At 35.9% G+C, this 20432-nt stretch overlaps 1 protein-coding gene across 3 annotated transcripts in view; it reads right to left on the bottom strand.

The window, feature by feature from the left end:
* LOC114359406 (uncharacterized) overlaps positions 1 to 20432 on the bottom strand; it is a 98812-nt gene that overhangs the window by 59613 nt on the left and 18767 nt on the right. Inside the window, exon 1 of one of the 3 annotated variants that reach the window (XM_028313803.1) lies at positions 13494 to 13646. The exons of the other annotated variants lie outside the window; for them this stretch is intronic. The gene's annotated coding sequence lies outside the window, so the exon portion shown is untranslated. Of the gene's footprint in view, positions 1 to 13493; positions 13647 to 20432 lie in introns of those variants that run through there. 3 annotated transcript variants of the gene reach the window in all.

Genomic DNA, 20432 nt, shown 5'->3' with positions numbered 1-20432 from the left:
CATTTTGGTTGTTGGACAACAATCTAAATCTAATTCGTTCGTATTTTTGTACATTTTGGATGCATTTTAAATACGTATTATTAGATAGGAGTTTAGTTTGCGAGTTTATTTTTGTGTTTTTGCGGCTCCAGTTTCATAATTGAAACGTGGTTGAAACTGTTGAATTTGGAGCTAAATCGGACTGTTTTGTCGTAGACTAGTAGTAAGTTAAAATGGTAGAAGACTGCATGTTTACCTACAAGAAAATAAAAATACATACTTAGGTGTAAATTAAACTCAATACATTACTTTATAAGAGATTCGGTTCGTTCTTTAAAAGGTTTCGGATTCATTCAACTTCCGGCATTGAAAAGATAAAATCCAAAATACATATTTCTGACCCAAGTCCTTTTTAAACACCCCAAAAAGTACAAACTTATGCTCATGAATTCATGATAAAAATATCATGATTTATGGTGTGCCATAAATAAATAAGACTTTACGACTCATTAACATCCAAAAATAACTTGAGGGGTAGATAGCGTCAGTTAAGTGTAAAGTGTAAACTAATATTATTATATTAACTTTCCAAAACAACCTCTCAAACTTTAAAATTATATGTTGAAAATTGACTCTATTTGTTTAGCACTATAATTTATTAATATTGCAAACAAACTCTTGAGAAGCCATCATCGTCTTGTTGAAAACACAATAAAATATATCATTTCATTCATACTCGATTGTTTGGCTAAAGCCTTCAACTTGTAAAGTTTCGAATTAAATGTTTTGCAAAGTAATTGCTTGTATTGTAGCTGTGACCGTCTTCTATATTTGGGCGTGCGTTTGTTTCCAAGGTTAATATGACATTACGGCCGAACACGGCGCAAGTGCATGCAACTCTTTTGTAGTGTCAGAATGTATTGAATTTCTGTTTACAGGTTTCTTTTATTTTAATTTTATATTGATCATCATCTTTATGATGTCGGTCCACCTTTTTCCGTCCTCCACTTCAGAACCTTGCTGCCCCATCAGCTGTCAGTTCTGCGTACTACGTGCCCTGCCCAGTGCCACTTCAGGCAGGCAGGCGCTGGACGCAGGCCGCTACCAACCGGGCAACATGGAAAGCATTGGGGAGCCTATGTGGATGTCCTATGGCTGAGATGATGATGATGTGATGATGATGATCGATGTAAATTAAATATTAACTCACTAATTTACCAGAGGCCTAAGCAGGATTTGGCCTGCACTTCTGCCCTGACCAGATGGGTAACAAGGGAGGCCTGATGGTTAGTACTATACTAAGATGCATATTTGTGCGTTAATGACATCTATGGTAAGTGTGGGAGTCTTTTTTTCTCTGTGAAATCACACGGCTTAACAGGAACGGGAATTGTGGTAAGTATATCCAAATTACTAATTTGTTCCACCATTTTAATTAATTAATACAAATTATCGTAACATCTCAACTTTATTGTTTTTGTAACCTTATTCTTCTACATTTATTGATCCGTAAACCGCTAATTGGGATACTAACGAAGTGATTGTGGTACGATGTGAGTTGGTTCTTCGAGTGTGGCCTGGCAGGCCATGGCTGGGCGCGATGGAGCGGCGCGGAGCCCGCAAGGTCGCCCGGACTAGTGCCTGTAGCACACGATGCAGGTAGAAGTCGACCAGAGGGCTTAGCATCACTATTGAGCGCGTAAAAAAATGTCATTAAATGTATGACGCATTGTACAGCGCCCGTAGCGGAAACTTTAAAGAACTAAAATATTCATATATTTTTTTAATACGCTCACTATTGAGGACGTTTGATGTAAACTCACACGCAGCCTTCTGTTTTAAGTTACACATGATGCAAGGCGACTTCTGTTTTGATGCGGTTTTCTGATGGACATTGCCTTTGGTAAATAGAGAGACCCGATTCTTCAGCAAAATTAAATGACCTGATGATGATGAATCGTTTCTTGCGCTAAGTAACTGTTCGTTCTCATTGATTTGTTTTTAAAAATAATAAATAAATTAATGTAATTAGTCATAGAGACAAGATTCTTATATTATGTAATAAGGAACTTTGCGAAACGGCTTGAGCAAAACACTGATTTAATTGGCATATACACAAAAAACTATGTAAAGTATACTATTAACGATTACAAAGGTTACTAAGTAATATTACTCATATTATAATACATAATATTTCTTTTACCAGGTTTGTCTGATCAGCTACTCATTAATCTTGTATCAAAGAAAGAACATTAGCGGAATAAAAAATATTCTTAAAATAATAACAAGTTAATTACAGTTTAGAACAATGAATGAGAAAGTTTACCAATGAATATCTAAAGAAATGTTTACTAATTGAGCAAGTTTATGTTTATTTTTAAGTAATCTATCTTGATGCCAATTTAACAGATTGCAAGTCGGATCAGTAGAGCCTCTCAACAAGTGGGTCTTAAAATGAACATGGACAAGACAAAAATTATGTCAAATGCCCGTGTTGTACCCACTCCTCTGAAGGTTGGAGACACTACACTCGAAGTTGTTGACAATTATGTATACCTGGGACAAACAGTCCAGTTAGGTAGGTCCAACTTCGAGAAAGAGGTTAATCGTCGAATCCAACTCGGCTGGGCAGCGTTCGGGAAGCTTCGCGAAATTCTCACGTCCGAAATACCGCAGTGTCTCAAGTCAAAAGTATTTGACCAGTGTGTGTTGCCAGTGATGGTGTATGGCTCTGAGACGTGGTCGCTTACTATGGGCCTCATAAGAAGGCTCAAGGTCACCCAAAGAGCGATGGAGCGTGCTATGCTCGGAGTTTCCCTGCGTGATCGAATCAGAAATGAGGAGATCCGTAGGAGAACCAGAGTGACTGACATAGCCCGCAGAATCGCTAAAATCAAGTGGCAGTGGGCGGGGCACATAGCTCGAAGAGATGATGGCCGCTGGGGCAGAAAAGTTCTTGAGTGGCGACCACGAGCTGGAAGACGTAGCGTGGGCAGGCCTCCCACTAGGTGGACCGACGATCTGGTGAAGGTCGCGGGAAGTACCTGGATGCAAGCGGCGCAGGACCGGTCTTTGTGGAAATCCTTGGGGGAGGCCTTTGTCCAGCAGTGGACGTCTTTCGGCTGAAACGAACGAAGTCGGACCTGCATCGTGTCTGGTGGCCATTAAAAGTAACTGTATCGTTTATGTATGTATGCGTTACTTCGGCCAAACTAGTAGATCATTTATGACTAATAATTAACAATTAAAATACAAGTTCAAGAGAGTGTGATGAGCATACGTTTTCTGGATGGTTTAATTATTATAATGAGATCAAAGAAAGTGTTCTAGTAATTGAGATTTGTTTTCCAATTAAGTTCATAATCTTAAAATTTTTGATTTATAATATTAAGTTTTGCTAACGTAAGAGGTACTCGTATATGTGACTATTCACATATAGGTACCTCTTATGTTAGGACATTCTACTTACAAAACAAACCAATTACCAAACTATTTTTGTTTGGTAGAGCCAAAAAAGATCAATACAAGACAAGATCCCAAACAAGATTAAGAAAAAATATTGTTGAATCATTATTATCTTACATCAGATATTTAAAGAAAACAGACTGAGACCCCTCTCATCAGCCTCAAATACTTCAGGTAACTACAGAATTTCCCACAAAAATAAAAATAGTGTCAAACCGTACGTGCTATGATAAGATTAAGATAAGATCCAGAATCTTTGCCTTGTGAGATCATACAACGCATGCGCATATAAACTGCATTGGATGATTATAACACTATCGCTATTGGATTTTACTCTTTACTAGGTAAAATATAAAGTTGAAAACTGTAATTGTGTTGAACACTATTCATTGTAGTTTGTCACGATTCTTTGTTTTGTAAAGGCAAACGTAATAACAATTTGCTTGTTTGAAAATGTGTTAAGGACCCCCATACGTATTCCGCAAATTGGTGTTTTAATTTCAACGAGGACTAACTGGCAGTTTTTCGGCAGTTATAAATCCTTGATTTTTAAATCTATGCTCTAAACTGTCCAATGTCTAAGGCTGGATTGCACCATCTTACTTTAACTTTAACAAACGTCAAAAATTTTTCAAACTCCATACAAAAAACACTGGTTATCGTTATAGTTACGGTTAAGTTTGGTTGTGCAACTCAGTTTTCATAGCTCAGTGTTCCATTTTGTTGTCCTTTTCCTGTGTTGTCTGGAAGAATCTTGTGTTGTCTTCAAGACAGAAGGCTTACATAGCGCCATTTTAACTCTATTTATTTCTAAGAATTACCAGCTTTCGTTTACATAATTTATCAACTGTAAAATAAGTAGATCAATCATGGGCAGTCTATTTTAGTTATTTTCTGAATTTCTTAGTCCTTCGTTGGAGTCTGCTGCCTTCTCCGACATATGCCACTGGCAGCTCGATAGCTTTTTTAAAAGTCTGTTTACACTAGTTTAGGTTTCAATATAAAATGTTACAATGTATTTACATCAATAAAGTTATTCTTATTCTAATACCTATGGTAGGATATTCCTACCACTCCTACAACTGGTATATAAAGATCGGCCGGTATGTAACCACTACTTTAAACCGCATTAGCTTTAAATTGAAAGTGAGTTTAATAATCCTCGTTAAAATGAGTGAAAGGTGTAAGTGGCTTATCAGATGGAGGAACATCAGTGAAACTTATCTGATAACCATGTGGAATGTGTGTCGGATTTCGTAAAACTGGGATCGGTATTAGTGCGTGTCGTAACCAGTTATTCAGCTTATTTTGACTTGTTTGTGAAGAATATCTTGTATACTTTGTAGACCAGTGAGTAATGATTAGTCAACGTTACATTTCTGACAGATTCGATTTCAATAGGCCTTCAAGTTAATCATAGTTATTAAAACATCTAGCGTTAAGAATTTCATCTCAAACTGGGTTCGTTTCCCACCTTAGGCAGTTCAATTTTTTCAAGTTATTTATAACTAGCTTTCCGCCCGCGGCTTCGCCCGCGTGGAATTTTGTCTGTCACAGAAAAACTTTATCGCGCGCGTCCCTGTTTCAAAAACCGGGATAAAAACTATCCTATGTTCTTTCCCGGGACTCAAACTATCTCTATGCCAAATTTCATCAAAATCGGTTGCGAGGTTTAAGCGGGAAAGCGTAACAGACAGACAGACAGACAGACAGAGTTACTTTCGCATTTATAATATTAGTTGGGATTTACATAGTTCAAGTCAATCAATGCCATAGCATTCTAAGTTATTATTGACAGATACTATTTTGCATTTATTTTATTATCTATGGCAAAATTTTCATTTGAAACAAGAAAGCTCATTCAATTTAATAAAATGCATTTTTTCTTATTTTGAACTGGCTCTACCACGAATATCGCTCAACATAGTGTTTATTCAACCATACTCTATAATGTTCTATAATGCTAGTATAACAATGATCTATTTGACCAGCAAGTGTAAGGTTACTATTGCGAGGATGCGCAGGCGCAAGCAAACGTATCCGTTGACCTTGCACCACGCGTATGCTTCTTAGGGTTGCGTTAAGGCGATTAGAGTCCTCAATGACCTTGGGCGTTTGACCTTCACGCCGCGAGCAACACCCGCGTACCCCGCACCAAAAACTCCGATTTGACACCGATCAAAAATACACGGGCATAGGTAGATACAGAATAGAAGCTCTTTCTTCATACATTACTGCCTATTATTTTAAACTTAAATTGATGAACCTTGATGTCGGTGTCATTTAACTCAGGCGTAAAGGTATTTAATAAAGGGACAATATTATTTGATCCTCTAAAAACTAATTGATCTTTTTTGTATGTGCACTTTTAAAAATAAATGATGTTTTTTATTATATTTTATCTTTATATTAATTATTGGGTCTATATTAGTTGATCTACGGATAAATTATGAATGATCTTCATTAAAGGTAACATAATATTTATGTTTAACATACTCTTTTAATATTTGGTAAACAAAAATAATATTTGATCCTCTTTTTTAGTTATTGATCTTTAATTTTGTTAATTTGATGATTTTTATATCAAGTTTGCCTTTTAATATTGATCACCTAATAAATACATTTCGATCTAAGTATAACTTAACTTTAAAATATATTTGATCTAACAAAAAATATTATTGGTTAATATTTTTAATTAAAAAATATCTTTTAATTTTTAAAAATATGAGTCTAATATTTTCTAATTATCTGTCTGACGGACTAAATAGAATTTCGATTTCATTACCCAGTCATCATCCCTATTGGAACGCATTAGTACCTAGTATTGTCTATGGCCTAAAAAAGCAAATGTTTCTGCTTTTGTCTATCACTTATGAAGAATAAACTGAAAATGTATTTGTCTTTTTATTAGAAATCTTTCATCAATTGATTGAGTTCAAATTTCGGATATAGGTGCATGTAATTCGGGTGACAATGCAATATTGTGATGACATGGAGCTGATCTGATGGTAGAGCTGGAATGCCAGTGGCCCCATAGCAACTCCGGGAATAAACGATTCCATCGAGTTTATACCTAAATAATTTCATTACAATCTTCTAAAAATGCACAAAAACTTAAAAATCTTGAAAACGGTGATATTTTTACTGGGGTCAAAATTGGACGTTAAAATTGGACCATGGCGAGGCCTATCGATGGTTGAAGGGTTATCCATTGTTTTTGGGACACCCTGTATAAGCAAGTACCTAATGTTATGTAAGTAGGTACGCTACTTTGAAAATCATGAGTCTTCAATTCTCTAAGGGAAACTGCAGGGTCTGATGATGGAGCTGGAATGTGGCCATAGGAATAGGCTAGTTTCTTTAAAAAAGACTTTTGGTCCGTCAATTTTACATTATCAAAAAATATTGGACACAGGATATTTTTATTTTTCAATTAAACAAGTAATTACGAAGATAATGATGCGATGAAATTCCGCGTGACGACACAAATCGCCACATTTTTAAGCATGCCTTGACGTCATGTGCCTCATCTTCTGAACTTTGGTGCGCTTCATCTCTTTAAATTTTCATAAGTTTAAAAAAGTGAAAAATACATTTAGAGTTTTTTTTTGGTAAGTTCACCGACGGTCTTATTCAAACTCTTGCTACTTTCTTGCTTTATCCACGAAACATCCCTATTCTTCGAAATTATTACGATCTACAAACGGAAAATCTCTGCTACTACGCCGCAGTAAATTCCCCATCATAAATAAAAAGATTTTTTTTAAAACAAGCTCTTGTATGCTAATAATTTTGGTTTCATGACATGCTCCTAAAATTCATCACCTTATAAGAGGATTTCAGTTTTTATCTGCGAAACTTTTTAATAATATAGGTACGTTTCATGGTTTGGTAATTTAGGGAAGTTTATTTGCACTTAACATGAAAAATATGGTATCAATGTACTGAGTACCTATGCACCTTCAGTGGCAACAACAAGGTCTACTGGGTACCTATAGTCTACTAAAGGCATGAAATAGATTAATTTCACTAAAAATTAAAACCAACTCCAAAACGAATCACCAAAAGGTAGGACACCGACACCGACTCCGAAAATGGCTAATTTTGTAATCAGTATCCAAATTTTTAATAAGCTCTATAGAACAATTCAATACCACTTTATCTTAATTTTTTTTAATGTGACAGGAGGCAAACGAGCAAACGGATCACCTGTTGGTAAATGATTACCGTCACCCATAGACACCCGCAGACCCAGGGGCGTTACAGGTGTTATTTTTAATTGTGGTATTTTCGCGAAGAAACATATTTAAAATCTAATTCTAATAAGTATGAAAAATATAAATTGTTTTCTTCACGTAAATCGATTAAGTTACAGATTCTGACTAGCTCCTAATTTGGATACTGATTGCAAAGGCCTAGTAAATAAATAACGTAATAATTTTTCTACTTGTATTTATCTAGTGCAGTTGTTTTGGAGTCAATTATAGTTTTTTTACACTAATAGATTCTATTCAGGTAGAAAATAGCGTCTGAGCGCGTCATAATTCAATTGTATCGTCTGACTGCACGTACTCTATGAACAATTCTGACATAAAATCTATTGTCGAACAAAAGCTGGGTTGCACCATCTTACTTCAACTTTGACAAGCGTCAAAAGTCTGTCTAACTCCATACAAAAAACACCGGTTATCGCCAAAGCTACGGTCAAAGTTAGGTCACGTCAGGTGGTGCAACTTAGCCAAAGAAAAAATTCATTTTGATCGCTAATGTCAGTTTGCAGCGAGTGACACAACCTCCCCGTCTGAAGGCCAGCGGCCGACTGCCGCCCGCACCCCGCGAAGGCCCCCTCAACAGCAAAACGTTCGGAATTTATCAAAAGTAAAATTTATGAATGAAAGTAATGTTCGATTGAAAAACGCAACGTGTCATTTAAAGATTAAAGAATTCCCAATCTATTCGTGCAAAAATCTTTTAAATTAACATAGCCGTTTTGGAGGAGTAGGGAATTTAAGTAAAAAATCGATGTCCCGTATTTATTTTTTTAATCCAAAACAAAGAGACGTAGCGAAAATTCAAACGTCACAAATGTAGTCCTTGAAATGTTGTATAACATATATTTTTTTCAACTATTTTTGTCCAGCAGTAAAAGAGGAGTAGTCTTTACAAAATGCCCATTTGGCGCGGATTGAGGACACTAATCGCCTTAAGTCAAGAGATAATCCGCGCAAAGATATAGAATAGATTGTTTCGAGATTGTAAAAATACTAGTATACATGTCATAATGTAAGTAATTTTGTGACCTGTAGCATCTGAAACGTGTCAATCGGATTGCTTTTGCCAAAAAGCTCACCCCAAAACATGGAGCAATACCTGGAACAACACAGTGGTTTTACGGATTCATATTATGTGTATCACTCAATCCTGGGATTCCTAGCTTCTGGATCTAGACACTATAAACAATATTATAGCGTCAACTATAAACAAAATGAATGCAATCGGCATTCACCAGCTTCGTTCTCATCTTTTCTCTGTCATAATCTTAAAAAAAATATTACTAAATCATGATGATACTTGTATTTTAGACTGCTGACAACCCTAATTTTATTAAAATAAACCCACGCTTCGGAATCGGAAGGCTTCCTTTAAATTATACGTGTTAACGAACCAATTAAAGGTTTTATGTATAATAGACGTTACAACTTTAGTAGCGATGTACTATAATGGATTTAAAAAGTGTAAGGGTCAGGTGGCTAAAACTTTGTAATAACTTTCATTTCACTTTAATTAAAATAAGTAACAAGAAGCAGAAATTGTGTATCTACCTGCGTTTCCGTAAGAAAATCTTATTGGGTAACTAGTGATTTTAAAATTATTTGTAAGATTTTTCCTGTGCAGTAGCAACAAGTAAGAATTTGCAATAAAAATATAGTCTTACAATGTGGTCTCTATGACATGACGTCGAATAACTCCAATATTTTTCAACGGTCCATGTGACCCAGTATATTGTCGCACTATAGTTTGTATAGCTTCACCCGTAAAGATTCTCACACACTCACAACTTTCATATCGCTTTCGTAGCATTCAGTCGCTAGAGAAATACATTGTATGAGTATATCCGATATGGCGATTACCACGTTAAGAAACTTATGCCGCGGTCGATAATGGATGAATGATCATGCCAACCAGACCTACTTAGTGACATCTATAACGAACATCTTCGTGCTTCAGAAGGCACGTCAAAATGGTCCCGGACTTGGTATTTATTCGTAGTTGAGGATATCCTCAACTACGAATAAATACCAAGTCCGGGACAATACATAAATACTACATAAATACTTAGGCGGTTTGATGACATTTGAACGGAGGATCATTAGCCTCGATACACCAATCTCTTCAGCAATAAACTGCTAAATATTATTCTCTTCTTCTTTAAACAAGTATTACTTTCTTATAAGTAGGTAGTTGAACGATATATTGCTTCTTTCAGTGGACTATAGCCTTAACAAAACTAGCTAGCTGTAGCTACCGATCGAGGGAAGTGTGCCGGCTTTCTATGCACCACCAATTATTAAGCGTCGCTGTAGTAATTGTAGGTCTACGCCATTATGTTCAAGCCCCGGGCCTTTGATTCAGTAAGTCTACCTTGGGCATAGAAAACATACCTGGTAAATTGAGATCAGAAGATAAGAGAAATATTGTGTTAAATCTATAGAATATTGTGACAGTATACGCCTCTACTAAGGCTGAGTAGCACCTATCTGTCTTTGACAGTAACTTTAACGAGAACCGCTGTTTTTGTATGAAGTTTGAGAGGTTTTTGAAGTTTGTTAAAGTTAAAATAAGATGGTGCAACCCAGTCTTGATTAAGAAAGCCTGAAAGTGTTTACTACAATTAGCTGGATTCAGCAGGGCTAATCCATCTCAGGCTGTAATATTTCAAAGATATCTAGAAATGTGTAGCTATACTAAAACTGGAAATAGGAGCATACAATATTGAACAAAACCTTAGATTGTCTTATAGGTCGTAAGACTCCTCCAATTTTCAATTGTCTCCAGAATCCACTGGTTTGTTAAGCTAACCGGCTACGCTGAAAATCTTTAGAGGAGGATGTCGATGGTGGTCTGTTACACAATATACGAGAATTATTAGAATTGCGATGTTAATCGTTTGGCTGGTAAGGCCGGGCTTTGATTAAGTCTTTTTAAAAAAGGATAAATTAATTATTACTGCTAAAAGAAATACACAAGTTTTGGAAGATTTTGAAGAGGCAGCCGTCACGCACGAGTGGTAGCGAAGAACTCGGGCGAAAATGCTGATGCCGCAGGATTTTCTGGGCATCAGGGGTACCTATTGTATACATCTGAGGGATGTAACAGTACGGTACAGCAATATTTGATTGAATTTTTACACATAACTACTGTTGAAAGATCGATAGGAATAAATTAGTAGTTATTTGTTAACATTTTGTTGTATATATGTATAGAATATTGTTAGATTTGAATAAAAATAAATTGAACTCAGTAAGAACTCGTCAATGGAATCTCAAACGGTGTTAGGCATAACCCGAACTTCATCAGAACTGGTTGGTGCGGTCCCGTTGCGTTCGCGACCTCGATGCGTGGATGCGCCCGCGCATCTAATGCTTAGGACACATAAGACAAAATGTAACCCTACTACCTGGAAACACCACCAGTACATTGACATAATACTCTTTGAGAACACATAGGAGAACCATATAGAAGGAGGGTTTCATCATTCATCAGTCAAATCACATAATATTTCTTGTGGACAAGGAGTTAGGAAGGATTTTCCAATAGACTTTTTAAAGAACCGCAGTTTCTTACTAACTCAATTAAACTCGTAAAACTCATTTTATTTTTGCAAATAAGTAGGCTTTTAAAAATCATTTTTACACGTCCCAGTATTAACCCTACCACTGCACCACTGCTTAACGATGGTAATTAATTACGCTGGAATTAACGATGTCAAAGCTTACTACGAAGATAATTTGGATTTCAGGGCTAGAATTTTGTGTGTCATGAAAATTTTGAAAATTATTCTGACGAAAAAGGCACAAGTATTTCCTGAAGTTTTGCACGTTGCTTCATCAGAATCTTCTACCGATGTCTTGTCATAAGTAAAAATAGGATGTATGTATGTAATGTGAATCATGACAAATGACAAAGGTCTGATTCAACCGTGTCTTTTGCAATAGTGTGCACCCACCCGAGTTCCGCTCCGCTGCAGTAATGTAACGCGGCGCCTGTTACTTCAGCGATGTGCAAACGCAACGCATTTCATTAATTGGATCGAAAAGTAAACAAAACTGATCCTAAACGTGACCGCCAAAGCCCGCCGAATTGCTAAAATTAATTGGCAGTGGGCGGGATACATAGCTCATAGAGACGATGGCTGTTGGGGCAGAAAAGTTCTCGAATGGCGACCACGGCCCGGAAGACATACCGTGGGCAGGCCTCCCACTAGGTGTACTGATGATCTGGAGAAGGTCGCGGAAAGAACCTGGACGCGGGCATGGCAGGACCTGTCGTTGCCAAAGGCAAAATATGAAGGATTTGGCCTTCCCGCTCCTCGTTGGTCAGACGGGTTGGGGAGCCCTGATTATTGCATGTTTTGTCCCTTAGTTCGCCTTCACGTCATCTATAAGAAGTCTGAGAGTGGTTCTATTCTTCTTTGGCGGAAGCACACGTAACATAAATAAATTAATAACTAAGTTGAAACTAATCAATGCGTCCTTTTAGATTTTGCTATTAATAAAAAATACTCTCACACAGATTGGTCGATGTATTTTTAGTCTGTTTTTACTTTTACGTAATTATTATGTATGAATGATCAATGAAAGTTTATAAAAACTTAATCTTGCATTTTTAAAGATATTATAAGATCATATTGCGGTAAAAGCTATTGAACCACCTTCGGCTACATTAAAACTTTAACATTGTCTTAATTATTGCAGTTTTGATTTCTTTTAAGATTTTGTAACATTGGTGGTTACAAAATCATTATCATTCAATAAACATTCAAATTCATACATATTTTAGCAACTCATATTGCTCAGTTTTATTGACATCAATTTACGTGAGAAGTTACACACAAGTTTTCTAATCATGGTGAAGGTTGCTAATCATGTAAATAAATCTTCTAGGCACTTTCTTTTATCTTTTAGGCACCTAATAGGAAATATTGTTCCTTTTTCGCATCATTTGCTTACCTATCACAATAGCTTGCACCCCTTATTATAAGTTTGTAGTTTGAAATATGCCTAATACATAAGAGACTACATATTTTAGTTCAATCTCATAATTATTCTTTGAATTTTAACTTGATATGTAAAAGTATATTTATTTACATAATATTATTTTTAGTGTGGAGGTCTGTCTTTTAGTTATTGTATTGTTTGATTCTGGCAATAAATATTTTCATTTTCATTTTCATTTTCAAATTACTTTTTAAAGTTTTCTCCAAAAAAATCTTTAATGTTAAAGCAAAAGCAGACAATTATCTGTGGTACTTTATCTCAATTTAAAATTTTCGAATATTTTTTTCTTCACGGTCGTTTTATGCCAGTGTCAATATGTCGAATGCCATGACCGATTTTTTTAAAAACATCGGTTAGCGCCAATCGATTGTTTTTTCACGTGGTCTCGTGATAGCTGAGTTTACCAAACATTCCCATTCATTCCGTTTAATAGTTCCAAACACGCATTGTTGTGATCAATCGTGTTGAATTTCCATTTTCATGTTTATATTCAAAGTGTGAATCGTATGTTATTTTTAATTGGGTTCACGCAGTTTAACTTATTTGGTTATTTTAATTTTAATGACAGTTTGTCTCTCTAAATTCCCCTGTAGGTAGCTATTTCTTAAGATTTTGGTTAATATTTACAGAAGTCATGTTCATTCCTTCAATAAAAATGGTATCCCTAAAAACTGTTTAATTACAAAAATATTTCAAAGATTATTTTATTAAAGTTAAAAGTACTTGTACTACAAAAAGTATTTGCTCTACAAAAACTAAGTGCAAACTTACCTAAAAATATTGCCAACGTGCCGGCACAAAAATCCGAATACAACCACAGATAACTGTCACCTATGAACAAAACCTATTTTGCCCTTTCACAGATCACGAAAACTTATTGGAACAATTTTTAAAATGGCGTCGCACGTCTGGCGCCAACTGAGCGCGTCGGGACACTGGGGTACATGCAACTGTAAGATCGTGTGGAAGGCATGAAATGCATGTGCAGCCTCAAAGGTCAGGCAGGTCAGGTATGTGCCTCTTCGCCGTTTTACAGCAAGATTCAAGGGCCAGAGAGCGAATCCTCTTTAGGAGAATGACCTCAGTGGCTCCTTTCGAATTCTTATTTTTTTTATTATGTCCGGTCTATTGCAAGTATTTGGAAGTGTTGCGGTGTTAAGTTTTTATGAGTTGATTCGACTAAGTAAAAGAATATCGTTGAGCTGTTAATTCTCAGGAAAAGATTGGAATATTCTTGGAAAAACAAGAGAGTACTTAATCAGCTAAAGAGATTTTAAAACAGACTGGTTTTGAATATCTGGGTTTAACGCCACTCATTCAGAAATATGATTTTAAAAAGAAGATATAATTAAATAAGTGATTAAAACTCCATGGATGTTGAAATGACGCGTTAAGATAGTAATTAAAATTAATAGGCAACACACATCTGGCAGGTCATTGATAAACTTTAGAGCACTTTAAAATATTAATTAATAGCTACTCTAGTACAATAACCGTTAATTAAAAAACATGGTTGTTATAATAAACCATCTTTACGTGAGAGACGCGTGTGAGAGAGTCCATACAATTTCACCATTTCTCTGTATTACCATAGATAAACAATAATACTCTATGGTATGACTGACATAAAGGTGAACCAGTTTCCCAGGCGTTTGCATTCACCACGTATACCTTGATTTTTTAGAATCCAGCAGAGATGTAAACAAACACTTTCATACACAATTACACCATAATCACTTACGTGTTCATAATATCATACACACTATTTAACAAGCCCATGAAACCAACTTTATTTTCACGTTTATACAAGTTTGAAATCAATCTTTGAAACAAATTATTTTAGCAAAATACGTGGACGATGAAAATTTGTGACATTGTCAAATTGACTTGACGTTTAAAATCATGTGTTATCTCCATATTGTCTATGACTTGTCTCTGACACATCAGTGCCGTAACCTGTGAGTCATAGACAATAATCTGTAAATTTAATCGATATTATTTTAAGTATTCACTTATTCCGATTACTGATTAATTTTAAATAAAAAATATACGATACTTTGCTTAGTTTTCCAGCGATAACTTCGACAATATTGGAGATAACGTAAATTTATTTTTCTACTTTTAGTGTTTACTTTTTCGGAGTCAGTTTAATTTTAGTCGGTTTTATTAAAACGAAATTATTTTACTTTTTTATGCAATTATGCTTACGTATTGTTCCATTGTTTATTTTTAAGAAAATAAAAAACTTCTTTCAATGAGGGTTTTCGCGATTGAAAAATCCGCCAGATGGCAATACGTAGACGCGAGGTCCAAATGCTGCATGATTGGTTATTTTTGACATGACATTGACAGATATGTCAAAATCCACCAATCACGCAGCAAACAACAGCAAGCAACAGAAGTTTAATAACTTTACGGATATCATTGATTGTTTTACTGTCCAGTGTGCTTTTTGATTACATCTGTGCATACAGTTTGTTTCCTGTTCTCGAAAATTTCATAATCAGTTCACATTCAATGTTGCGACTTTGTTGCTTAATTTTAGTATTTTGACGATCACCCGGCGATGATACGCAAGTACTACAACATTTCACTTCGCGATTAACGAGAGGTTTTGTCGCATCACTAGTTCACAGACTAAAAATATTTTTATGTCAGTTGGCCATATTTGATGACATTTCTGCTGATTTCTAAAAAATTAGACTGTAAAGGGCAGTTGGATAACTATTTTGCGAGACCACTTAGGCTGTTGCCACCTAACTTTAACCGTAACTATAACGACAACCGGTGTTTTTGTATGGAGTTTGACAGATTTTTGACGTTTGTTTAAGTTAAAGTAAGATGGTACAACCCAGCCTTAGTTTCTTGTCGGACTACGAATATTAATTTAAACGAGACGTGAATAAAACAGTTTATAAATGATTTGTAAAAGTCGGTTCCGGCTAAGAACTTGATAATAACGGATCTATTCCCACCTTTAGTTCTCACTATTGGATTTGAGGTAGCCAGTTTGAAACACTACCACCATGAAGGCCGAATTCACAAAAACGATGCTTGCTTAAGTAAAGCAGCAAATCGAACGCACAACGTTGAATAGAGTTCTGTGATTGGTTCGTGTGTCACGTGTGCGTCCACGCGCACTGTTAGACCTCATAGTAATGTTTGTGAATACGGACGTTAGTTAGTCCTGAAGGAAAGTTAAATTAATCAGAAAATAAACGAATGACAGATAAAATTCATAAAAACGTGTCATCATCACAAAGTCCTTAAACGTTTAATAACAAAACAACACCATAATTTATTAGGCATCACGGAGGAGTCTTCTTCACGGGCCCAATCAAACTACCCCATAGAAGTGGTGAAACCTGTAAGCCTGCAGTGAGAGGGCTTTCTTTAATAACTTTTATTCAATGAAAGGCATTTAACTGAATGGTAACCTATACTTGGATACATAATTCGGAAATTGGATATGAAATCAGTCAACCATATAATTTTATTACATTAAAAGGACCTTACGCAACAAGCAACGAAGTATAAAATCAGTTTGTTAATATCCTTTCGATTACTTTGATTTTAATCATCGATTTTTAGTTGAGTCATGCTTATTTTTTTACTGTCACCGGTGGGCATGTCGAGATATATAAAATTATTCAACTGATAACGTAGTGTTCTAGTGTTATTCAATCAAGTTATACATGAAGCTAAACTTCGATATACTATTATAATTATCTATATCTCAATTAATACCCATTAAAGGAAAACAAACCATGTAGAATTTCAAATTCAAAAGGCATGTAGAGGTCCTTATGCTTTTTTTTATCAAGATGTACGCATGGAGCCCTCAATGTTTGTTTAAATCAAGATGTACACATGAAATTCTTCAATCGAAATCCAAATCTAATGTTTTAAAATGCCAACAGCATGACCTATTCAGTCATAGTGTCTCGTATGTTTACAATGTAAATAGTACAATGGGATACATTCATCTCACGAGAGCTACCGGTCCATTGTCTACCTGTGTAATTCACGGACAATGAATGAGTTGTTTGTGGTGTACAAAGACCTTTCTCTACCATGAAGGTTTAAGGACTTAGGGCTACATGGTTGGCTGGTTTAAGTTGCATTAATGTAGAGACACATCAAACAGAGAATGGGCAGCAGCGCTCTCTGAAAAACATCAATCTTTTAAACTGCGATCTCCAACCCGCCTGCCAAGCGTGGAGATTATGGCAAAACCCTCCACTATAGTGGAGGAGGCTCATAGTCCAGCAGTGGACTGTAAACGGCTGTTGATGAATGTAGAGACAGCAGACTATTTATAAAATAGGCATCAGCTTAGCTGAGCTTAGCTCTATGTATCAGTCGGGCAATACTAAGTATAGGGGGAATAAAAAGTTTTTTCACTTACAACATTCCAATATCGAAACTTCTCGCTGGATCTATTACTTATGTCACATAAGTACGCTTTGTGAACAAAAAAAACACCTAAACACAACCATTACCTTCCTTAAAAGAAATGGACTCCGTTTGCGATCTTACAAATTCATATAAAACTTGTATCTAATTTCTACGATATAGGCAAATTATTCGTATATTATGTTCGACGCATACCTCAAACTTTCACAGTCATCACTACTCACCATCAAGTGAGATTGAGCCCATGCTCAGACCCAAATGAATTAATATAAAAATGATAATTTAGCAGGTCTAGTTACTACTTAAATGTACCAACAAAGAGCTAGAATAGGAAACGACACCAAGGCTGTGCGGCGCGGGCGCAGCCAGTGCGACCTGCTTACGTTACCCGTAGATTAGTTAGCGCAGATACGACGCAAATGCCATTGAGATTGTGCCTAACACATGTTCTGGGTATCGTATTAGGTAATTTGCGCAACAGTGCACACTAAAGTTTGTTGATCCCTTTCCGGGTTGAAAAGTGTACCTACTTCGTTCTATAAGAGAATTTCGTTGGTACATTTGGATCTTAAATCACAACATTTAGATATGACGCTTCAGTTCGCTTAACTACAGTGTATAAAGAAACAGAAAAGTTCGAAGTAAAGAAGAAGAAAAGATAGAAGAACAGAAAATGAGTTGATCTTGATACTTGGTAACATGAAAAATCTAGTAATGTAAAATATAACCAACACAATATTAAAATTCACAAACTTACTAGAAGAGGTAGAGGTGGCCTCCCATTACTTGGGTACTTCTCATTTACACTCAAATGTGATGGTCACACACTAATAGTTCATAAACGGTATAAGTTAGAACAATAACTTTGAAATCAGATGATAAAATATCTATTTAGCTACATACAAAATAAATTTTATCGTAATAGAAGCAAAACTAATACGAAAACATCACATGAAACGATAAAAAACGGGGTCATTTTTCGCGTTCTCATCGTGTCACACCTTCGGTNAAGTTATGTGACTCCTTAGTTCTTTCTAAATTCAATTACATGGATGTGGTATACGGCCCTCGACTGCTGTCGCGCACCAAGCAATCTATCCAGCGTGTGCAAAATGCATGTGCCCGTTTTTGTTTTACGATCCCGCCGCGAACACACGTTACGCCTTACATAAATAGCTCAAAAATACTGAAAATGAACTCACGGAGGACGTTGCACTTCGCCACATTGCTTTTTGGCACAATAAAACACAATGTTCCGACTTATCTGCTGGAGAAACTAGTTTGGACTCGGGAAGTCCACTCGCACCAGACTCGTCGCTCCGGCAGCACTCTCATCCTTCCCCCACACCGAACCGTTGCCTTCCGGGGTAGTTTCAGGTTTGCCGCGTCCAAGTGCTGGAATGACTTACCACCGCCATTGCGAGGTCTACAAACAATAAGCACTTTTAAAAAAAGGTACAGGGAATACGTTTTTAGTACACAATTACTGACGTAGGTAACTTGTATCCATACCTCAAGATTCCAGACAAACGAGCACGGGGGTAGGTAGGTAGGTAGGTCACCGATCATCGCATTTAAGACTGCAGTGGCTTGACTTGTCTTGATTTCTCATAAAATTGACTCTCTTCTCTCGACGTAGCACATAAGCACCACTAAGATTGTATATAATTAATTGACATCGTAATAACAATAACGTAATAACATCTATCTGACATAATTATTTTTAAATATGCGTAAATGAATTTTATTTAATTTACTTGATCTGACACTAATGATGTACTTTATTTTGTTTGTTTTTTTTTTCTGTATTGTGGGTAGGCGATGCGACTAACGCGCTCAGGATTATGGGCCAATCTGATTCACCTACCTGACGCTATGAATAGACACAACCACGCAAAATGGTTCGATCGCACGTGACGGTTTTGTGGTCGTCGAGACACACACAATCACTGTATACACAAACACTTTATTACATTACAATTTATTTATTATGTACACCCACACAGTTTTGTTTTTCAAATATTATCGTTTTATTTATAATATCTTATTACATCTTTTCTTTATAATAATATTATACTGTACTTACACTTAAAATTTATACGCGCACTATTATTATTATTATTTATGTATGTATATTTTATGCAGTATAGGTTAGTGTCCGTGACTCCCACTCGGCATGGGGCACACTGAAAACCAGCGTCGTGGCCTCCCTCACCGGGGGCCATGGCATATGCTGAGTGGGGTCCCATTGCGATGGACATCGCTGTGCGACAGGGTGGCACTGCTCAGTTTTACTTTCACTTTCATTGTATGTTTTAATTTATGTCACCTATGTCTTATTTACTTTTTTTCTATTATTTACATCTTTTGTCTTCTGTGATGTCCATGGCAATAAATGTTTCTTTCTTTCTTTCTTTCTTTCATTTCAGAATGCCACCAGTGTCACCCTTAAAACCAATTGCGTAGAATCTTGTAACTTTGTAGGTGACGTTATCGGTAAAATTTTGTCTTGTTTTTAAGTAGGTTACCTATTTATAGTATGTTATTGCTATTTATCTATGAAAATAAGACTAAATATGTGTTTTATAAACACTTAAGAGTCATTTACAGTAGTAAAGTTTGAAAAAATTATTGCTATGAAGTACAGAATCACTTTCGTGGCATCAAAAAATTCAAAACGTTAAAGCTTCCAAACGAGACTCACTATTTGACTGATTTACTGAGAATACAATCTTTACATCAAGCGCTACAATTTTTGGTTACAAAAAGTTGAAATAAGTTAGAAATAAAATTTGCCACGAAGGTGACGATGAGAACCGTAGCGATGAGAAATACCCACTTGGTTCCTTCGTTGGTTTCACTGCATGAAATGTTTATGCTCTTATTACGAAACGACACTTCTGTCTCTTGCCTAATCTAGCTGTTATGGTTTATTAAATGAACGGTACGTTCACTCCAATTCTTGCATAATTATATCCTTCTCGGTCACCTGCTTCAAAACGCAGTCGCATTTATTTTAAAAGGCATGGAATTTTCTTAATTTTACAATTTAATTCCAGACAAGGTCGTGTGATATTTACAATCGCGATAAGACTCAGAACACACGTCTTTCTTTCAGTTAACCGATATGTATGACTACATAATTGTATATCTGACGTCATCTGCTTCTTCTTTCCATATCAAATTTTCGCTTTCGAGATTAATTAAATTCCAGTTTTTACTTTAGTCAGCAATAATAATCGTCCCACAAGATGATCGCAATGAATTTTATACTTGATATCCTTCGAATTAGGG

The sequence above is a fragment of the Ostrinia furnacalis genome, unplaced genomic scaffold (assembly GCF_004193835.3).
Source record: "Ostrinia furnacalis isolate ACB-3 unplaced genomic scaffold, ASM419383v2 OfSCF4384, whole genome shotgun sequence".
Taxonomy (NCBI): Eukaryota; Metazoa; Arthropoda; class Insecta; order Lepidoptera; family Crambidae; genus Ostrinia; species Ostrinia furnacalis.
Note: the sequence above shows the minus strand (reverse complement) of the source record. Positions and strands in the feature narration are given on the sequence as shown.